We start from the raw sequence: 8,946 nt of genomic DNA, 5'->3' as shown, positions 1-8,946 counted from the left end.
ACAGTGAGATCTATCATGTTCAGTGGGGAAGAGAATTTTATCATTGAAGTTGGTTAGAATGACTGGTTCATGGTGATAAGAAAAGTAGACTGGTTGTTGGTCCATTATACTGCTTGTAAGTGTTTTAAAGGCAAAGTCCCCACCACCTCCACCATTGCCTGAACCTGGGTAGATGGCTCCCCTTGGTTTGGCCGTTGCTTTGCATACAATTGGTTACAGCTCACAGAACTTTGTTTCCTTGTGATACATCATCCCTGTTAGCTTGGGTTCCCACAGAAGCCAGCCTGAGATGAGGATTTGAGTGGTTTACTGGGGGGCTGATTCCAGGAAATAGCAGTAAGGGAGTAGAGAAGTGAGACAGGGAATGGAAGGGAGCCAATGTATGTTATGTGCTCATGCCAGGATGCTACCTGTGGGCACCTGAAGCTCAGTCCTGCCAGGCAACTCTGGGAAGCAGTGTAGGACATGTCTCAGAGTTGTTTCAGTTGAAGGCGAGGCAACCGGGGTGTTTTGTTCACTCACTCCGATCTGCCACAGTTCAAGGTCTGTGGGCCAGCAGCCAGCATGGAGTAGGCACTAGCATCTGGGTATTGAAAGAATGAAGTGAGTTCTATCTCTTGCACTAGGCTGGGAATCCCTTGAGACCAGGATTGTCTTCCATTCACACTGGATCCTGGGGTCCTCCAGGGTCCTCCATGAATGGGAGCAAATGGGGGAATCCTCTGGGGCTGAAGGTTGTCTGTGCCATGCCCTCAGTCCATCTAGCATTCTGTGGACTTACCGCCATCAACAAGAGTCTCAGTTGTCTCTGTGAGGCTGGTAGAAGGTGCCTCCCTGGCTGGGGCCCAGCGGCCTGGGCTGTTCAGAGTCCATGCCAGAGATCAGGGCCCAGGGTGGTGGAAGAACATGGCAAGTTGTTGCACCCACCAGTTCTTGGTTGCCAAGTGACAGCAATATGCATATTCCAAGTTCCTTGGAAACGATCTCCCTGGAAACTGTGAAAAAGTGAGCTAAGAAGCAGGATCCAGATGAACAGTTAGGTGGAATCATTCACCACTGGAATCCTGCCCCTTTAGCCTAACATCAGGTCAACCACTACACCTCCTCCAGGAAGCCCTCCATGATTGATACTATTCAGTAGTATCTGAACTTCCCATTTGCCTTGTCAATGGGGTGCCCAGCATATTTGACACCTAGAGGGGATAATTTTTTAAGAATATATATATATTATATAATTTTAATATAAATGTTAGTTTTTTGAAAGTTTTTTATTGTGGTAAAATATATATAACAAAATTTAGTTATCTTAATGATTTAGAAGTATATGGTTCAGGGGTATTAAATACATGCATACGGTTGTGCAATCACCAACATTCATCTTCAGAACTCATTTCATTTTGCACAACTTAAAACTTTGTACCCATTAAACGTGAACTCTCCATCTTCCCCTCTTCCCAGTCCTTGGCAATCACTATTCTACTTTCTGTCTCTAGGGATTTGACTACTCTAGATACCTCATTTAAGTGGAATCATATAGTATTGTCTTTTTATAACTGGCTTATTTCACAGCTAAATGTCTTCAAGATTGATCCGTATTGTAGCATGTGTCAGAATGTCCTTCCTTTTAAAGGCTGAATAAAATTCCATATATATATATGTATATATCTATTAATATGTCACATATATGGATTCCCAGGTTACTTAGTGGTAAAGAATCTGCCTGCCAAGTAGGAGATGCGAATTCAATCCCTGGGTTGGGAAAATCCCCTGGAGAAATAAATGGCAACCTGCTCTAGTATTCCTGCCTGGAAAATCCCATGGACAGAGGAGCCTGGCAGCCTACAGTCTGTGGGGTTGCAAAGAGTCGGATACAACTTAGCAACTAAACAACAACAAATGACAGATATATATCTATATACCTGTTCACATATCTATCTATCTATACAATGGAATGTCTATATCTATTACATTGTGCTTCTCCACTCCTCTGTTGGGGGACACTGGGGTTGCTTCCACCTTTTGGCTATTATGAACCATGCTTCTATGAACATGTGTGTACAAACATTTCTTCAAGACCTTGATTTCAGTTGTTTTGAATATATACCCAGAAGTAGAATTCTTGAATCAACGGTAATTTTATTTCTAATTTTATGAGGAATCACCATACTGTTTTCCACTGGGGCTGTAACATTTTACATTTCTACCAACAGTACACAACGGTTCACATTTCTCCACATTTTCACCAACATTTGTTATTTTCTGTTTTGTTTTTGATAGTGGCCATGCTAATGGGTATGAACGGATATCTCTTTATGGTTTTGATTTGCATTTCCCTAATGATTAGCGATGTTGAGCATCAATTCATGTGCTTATAGGCCATTTGTATATCTGCTTTGAAGAACTGTCTGTGCAAGTCTTTTGCCCATTTTTGAATTAGGTTGTTTTGGGATAGATTTTATTGTTTAGAGCAGTTTCAGATTCACATCAGAAATTGAAAGGAAGTTATAGAAATTTCCTATACACTCTCTCCCTCAACACATGCACAGCCCTTCCCTTTATCAATATCCCCCAAAGAATGGTACATTTTTTACAGTTGGTGAACTTACATTGACACATCATTATCACCACAGTTCTTAGTTTACATCAGGGTTCATTCTTGGTGTTGTACATTCTGTAGGTTTGAACAAATGTATAATGACATATTTCTGCCATCATGGATTCGTACAGAGTAATTTCACTGCCTTAAAAATCCTTTTCCCTCCACCTATTTATCCCTTCCTCCCTCTTAATCCTTGGTAACCACCATTATTTTTACTTCTTCATAGTTTGCCTTTTCCAAAATATTACACATACAGCATGTAGTCTTTTCAGACTGGTTTCTTTCACTTAGTAGTACACATTTACAGTTCTTCCATGTATTTTCATGGCTTGATAGCTTGGTATTTTTTTTTTTTTTTGGTTTGTTTTTTTGTTTGTCTGTTTTTGTTCTCAGCATTGCATTACATCCCACTCCTAGAGGGGTAAATGGCAACCCACTCCAGTATTATTGCTGGGAAAATCCTATGGACAGAGGAGCCTGGTGGGCAAAGTCTGTAGGGTTGCAAAGAGTCAGACGTGACTGAGCAACTGAGCACACATATATAACATTTCACTACCCGGATGTTTACCCATTTACTTACTGAAGGACATCTTGGTTGTTTCTGACTTTAAGCAAATGTAAGTAAAGCTGCTATCAACATACATGTGCAGGCATTTGTGTGACTGTAAGTCTTCAGCTTCTTTGGGTAAATACCATGGACCATAATTCCTGGATTGCATGATAAGAGTGTGTTCAGTTTTGTAAGAAGCTGCCAAACTGTCTTCCAAAATAGCTGTACCATTTTGCATCCCCACCAGCAATGAGTTCGTGTTGCTTCATCTCACCAGCATTTACTTTGTCAGTGTTTGGAATTTTGGCCATTCTAATAGGTGTGTGGTGATAGCTCATTGTTTTCATTTGCATTTCCCAGATCACGTATGATGTGTAGTATCTTTCCATATGCCTACTTGCCATTTGTATATCTTCTATGATGAGGTGTCTGTTCAGGTCTTTGGCCCAATTTTTAATTACATTGGTTGTTTTCTTATTGTTGAATAACTCATTGTTGTTAAGAATTCTGTTTATTTTGGATTAAAGTTCTTTATCAGATATGACTTTTGCAAGCTTTTTCCCAGTTTGTGGCTTGTCATTTTATTCTCTTGACTGTGTGTTTAGCAGAGCAGACTTCTAAAATTTTAATGAAGTTCAGCTTATTGGTTCTTTCTTTCATGAAAATGCCTTTGGTGTTGTATCTAAAAAGTCATCACCAGACCCTAGATTATCTATATAACGTCTCCTACATTGTCTTCTAGAAGTTTTATAGTTTTGCATTTTATGTTTAGGTCTGTGATTCCTTTTGAGTTGATTTTTGTGAAGGATGTAAGGCCTGTGTCCGGATAATTTTGTTGGTTTGCATGTGTGTCTATCTGTTCCAGCACTGTTTGTTAAAAAGACTATCTTTCTTCCATTATATCCCCTTTACTCCTTTGTGAAAGAGCAGTTGACCGTATCTATTTGGGTTCATTTCTAGGCTCTCTGCTATGTTCCATTGATCTCTTTGTCACTTCTTTCACCAGTACCACATTGTCCTGATTACCGTAGCTTTATGGTAAGTCTTGAAGTCAAACTGATCTCCTTCAATATAGTGTTCACTATTCTGGGTTTTTTGCCTCTCTACATAAACTTTGGAATAAGCTGATATCCACAAAATAACTTGTGGTTTTGATGGGGACTGCATTGAATCCATAGATCAAGTTTGAAAGACCTGACATCTTAATACTATTGAGTCTTCCTAATCTGTGAATATGGAATATCTTGCTATTTAGTTCTTTGATTTCTTTCATCAGAGTTGTTTGTAGTTTCCCTCACATAGATCTTGAATTGAGATTTTGTGTCTGTGGTATGTGTGTGTGTGTTTGTGTGTGTCTGGTAGAATTTTAAAAGTTCTTTATGTATTCTGGGTATTAATCCCTTATCAGATATATAATTTGCAAATGTTTTTCTCTCATTCTGTGGGTTGCTTTTTACTCTGTTGATCGAGTTTTAGGGTGTACAAAAGTTTTAAATTTTCATGAATCCCAATTTGTTTATTTATTTTTTGTCCTTGCCTGTGCTTTTGGTCGGAGAAGGCAATGGCACCCCACTCCAGTACTCTTGCCTGGAAAACCCCATGGATGGAGGAGCCTGGTAGGCTGCAGTCCATGGGGTTGCGAAGAGTCGGACATGACTGAGCGACTTCCCTTTCACTTTTCACTTTCATGCATTGGAGGAGGAAATGGCAACCCACTCCAGTGTTCTTGCCTGGAGAATCCCAGGGACAGGGGAGCCTGGTGGGCTGCCGTCTATGGGGCCGCACAGAGTCGGACATGAATGAAGCGACTTAGCAGTGCTTTTGGTATCAGATCCAGGAAATCACTGCCAAATTTAATATCATGTAGCTTTTACCCTGTTTTATTCTAAGAGTTTTATAGTTTTAGATATCACATTTAGGGATTTGGTCCATTTTGAGTTAAGTTTGGTGTTTGGTGTGAGATAGGGATTCATCTTCATTCTGCATATGGATGTCCAGTTTTCCTAGCAGCATCATTTTTTGTAAAGAGTGTCCTTTCCCTGTGAATGGTCTTGGCACCCTTGTCAAAAATCATTTAACTATATATGCAAGGGTTAATTTCTGGGCTCTTATTTCTGTTCCATTGGTCTATGTGTCTGTCCTTTATACCAGTACTACACTCTTTTGATTACTGTAGTAATTTTTGAAATCAGAAGTGTGAGTTCTGCAGTGACACATTAAAGTAATAATCACTTGAGATAACCAGTTAAAATTACTTTCATGATTCATTCTATTTTTCATGAAAGTATAACTTGTATCTAACAGGTCTTCTCTGGTAGCTCAGTGGTAAAGAATCTACCTGCAATGCAAGAGATGTGGGTTTGATCCTTGGGTTGGGAAGATCCCCTGGAGAAGGAAATGGCCCCCCACTCCAGTATTTTTGCCTGGAAAATGCCATGGACAGAAGAACCTGGTGGCTACAGTCAATGGGGTTGCAAAAGAGTGGGACACACTTAGCAACTAAGCAACAATAACAACAAAACTTACCATAGTACAAATCCTTCTTTTTAGTGTATAGTTCTATGTTTTGACAAAGTATACAATCCTGTAACCACCACATGGTCTAGATATTTCTAGAAAGCAGAGATTTTTTAAAAAAAACATCTTTATGGAAGTATAATTTGCATACAATAAAATTACCAATTCAATTGTACACTTCAATAGGTTTTGAAAAATGTATAAACCAGTATAACCACCATGATAGTCAAGATATAGTGCATTCATGTTACTTAAAAAGTTTGCTCATGCCCCTCTGCAATTGATCTCTCCAACCTCTTGCTCATTTGACTACTGATCTGTTTTCTATCTCTACAGATTAATTTGGCCCCTCTTAAAATTTCATCAAAAAGAATGTCAGTTAGGGGTCCTGGGAAGCAGATCTCAGGATGGAGTTAGCAGTGCTAGAGATTAATTGCAGAGAAGGCTTATGAAAGAGAAAGGGGAGAAAAAGCAGGAGTAGCTGAGAAGGATTTTCATTCCATGATGCAGGTCTGACACCTGTGAAAGAAGAGGGGGAAGAAATGAAAATTGTGCAGGAGAAGCCTCAGGTTTTGGTGCAGTTCTGAGTAAATCTCAGCCGGCTCAGAACAAAGATTCCCGTAGAGTCCCACATCGGGCAGAAACAGTCAAGCACCTCTTTGCACTCCCTCAGTGACCTGTCACCGAGAGAACTGCCATGAAGAGTGTGGCCTCAGCATTATCCCAAAGGTGCTACAGCTATGGGCCGTTGGAGAGCTTCACTCTTCACAGGTGATTGGCAGTTTCTTTCTTGAAGAGAGACTGGCACCTTTCCATGGCTGACACATAAAACATACACTCTTTTTTGCCTGGTTTTTATCTGTCATCATACCGTCTGAGGTTCATCTGTGTTGCTGTGTATGTCAGTTCCTTCCTTTTTATTTCTGAATAATATTCTGCTCTATGGCTGTATCACAGTTTATCTTACTGATGGACATTTGGGTTCTGGGTAATTGTGAATAATGCTGCTATTAATGTTCATGTACTTGGGGAAACTCCAGGAGATAGTAAGGGACAGGGAGGCCTGGTGCCTTGCAGTCCACGGGGTCAGAAAGAGTCAGACACAACTTAGTGACTGAACAGCAACAACAACACAGGTCTTGGTGTGGACATATGTTTTCATTAGTCTTGGGTGCATTGCTAGAGTGGGATTGCTGGGTCATATGGAAACTGCCAAATGGATTTCCAAGGTAGCTGTGCTATATCTGACTCCAAGGACCATGAATGAGAGCCCTAGTTACTCCACATCCAGCTGGAATGTATTTGATATGAAAAATTGGGGGCTTACAAAGCCGTTGGATGCATTGAAATGTAAAGATCAGGCTGGAGGTAGCTTTCAAAGAGTCTGTAAGTGGCAGAAAACGCAGGAAACCACTAGCAGTGATCGCAGCTGCCTCCTGTCCTGAGGCTGTGTTCAGAGAAAAGCCTGCAGAGATATCTGCAAAATTGAGTCCTAAAACTCCTGATTTTGCTGCTGCTGTTGGAGAAGCAGTAATGTGCCTTTGCTGCCTCTCATTGTCTGAAGCTAACCTGGAACTCTGATGGCAAGACAGCACAGAATTTTTGTGTATGCATGTGTGTGTGTGAGTGTGTGTAGAACAGGAATGGTACTGAGGTTTAACAGATAAATTGGCCAATGAGTATTATTTCATTCTCATAGCTCTTTAAGGCAGACACTATTATGATCTTCATTTTTGAAAAGAAAAGTAAGGCTAAGCAGGGCTTCCCTGGTGGTTCAGTGGGTAAAGAATCCACCTGCAATGCAGTAGATGCAGGAGGAGCACACATTCAATCCCCAGTTTAGGAAGATCCCCTGGAGGAGGGCATGGCAACCCACTCCAGTATTCTTGCCTGGAGAATCCCATGGACAGAGGAGCCGGGCGGGCTATAGTCCATAGAGTCGCAAACAGACACAACTGAAGCAATTGAATACACACGTACAAGGCACAGCAAGTCTGTACAGTTGCTTCTAAGTGTGGACACAGTCAGGATTTGCACCAAAAGTTATGTCTGCATGCTAAGCCAGCACATGTCTGTGCCTGCGGATAGCATCACAAGGGCTTGCAAGCAAGTTTGTGTTCCAAGGTCTACACAGTAAAGTGTGAGAAAACTGTGACTAAGTTTTTCAGGCCTCAGCTGGAGGCAGGAAAGGCTGAGAATAGAGGAAAGGCTGAGAATAGGGGAAAGGGGTTCAAACTGGGATCAGAGAAATGGCCTAGGCCCTCCAACCAAGGAACACATGGAGGGTCCATGCACAGACAAGGGAAGCCACAAGGGGGCGCCTGGGCCTACCCAAATGTCCACCGGAGACAGCCATGCAGAGTAAGGTATACATCTTCATCCTGATTTTTTCTACTTTTAGGTTCAGAGGAGCCCTAGATCCGAGACACCAAAGCAGGCTTTGTCTACAGTGTAGTCAGAGTTTTCTTGCATGGAAATACCTGCTTTTAGCTGTAGGCATTGCTGACCTCAGGGAGACATAGTCCTCAGGGATCCAAGTCCCGGGGGCACAGAGTCTGCTCTGCTGTTTCTGAAGCCATTCCCCACTTCTCTTAGCAGACATCTTCGCATTCATTTTTTCATAGATTTGGTCCTGATCCTTCCCCCTACCCACTACCCAACCATGTCCAGCTCCATCCCCAAAGTCCCATCAGGTACTTGCCCCACCTTGGTCAGGCAGGTGGAGATGGGTGACCAGCCTCACCCTGAAAGGCCAAAGCTTTTCTTGATATTTCTGTAGCTAGAACATCAGCTTTTGGAGCACAGGGATTTGTGTCTGTTTGATTCGCTGCTGTATCTCTACCTCCTAGAACGGTACCTTGCGTACATAGTAGATGCCCTACTTGTTGAATTGAATGAATTAATGAATACATAGAGTAGGGGAAAGTGTCCAGGTCTTGGAGTCAGGCAACTTGGTTTATATCTCAACCTCACTGCTCACTCTGTGCAATTTTGGGCAAATGACTTCTCAAATTGTCAGATAGTGGCTACAGTGGTCTCTCCCCAAGGGTTGCTAGGAGGATTCCTGGAGATTATGTCACCAAAGCACCTTCCACAGTGCCTGGCATGTGGCAGGGGCTCCTAAGTGATGGCTCATTATTTGAGATAATGAGGCCTTGGGAAATAGCATTGTTTATTAAGGATTTACCATGTGTCTGGCACTTGGCTTACATTATCTAATTATCTTAACTACTTCATGAGAGGTTAACTAGCTCAGAGAGAGGTTAAATAACTTGCCCAG

Source organism: Bos grunniens, chromosome 13, assembly GCF_055505025.1.
Source record: "Bos grunniens cultivar Pamir isolate PY7600 chromosome 13, Bosgru_T2T1.0, whole genome shotgun sequence".
Lineage (NCBI taxonomy): Eukaryota > Metazoa > Chordata > Mammalia > Artiodactyla > Bovidae > Bos > Bos grunniens.
Note: the sequence above shows the minus strand (reverse complement) of the source record.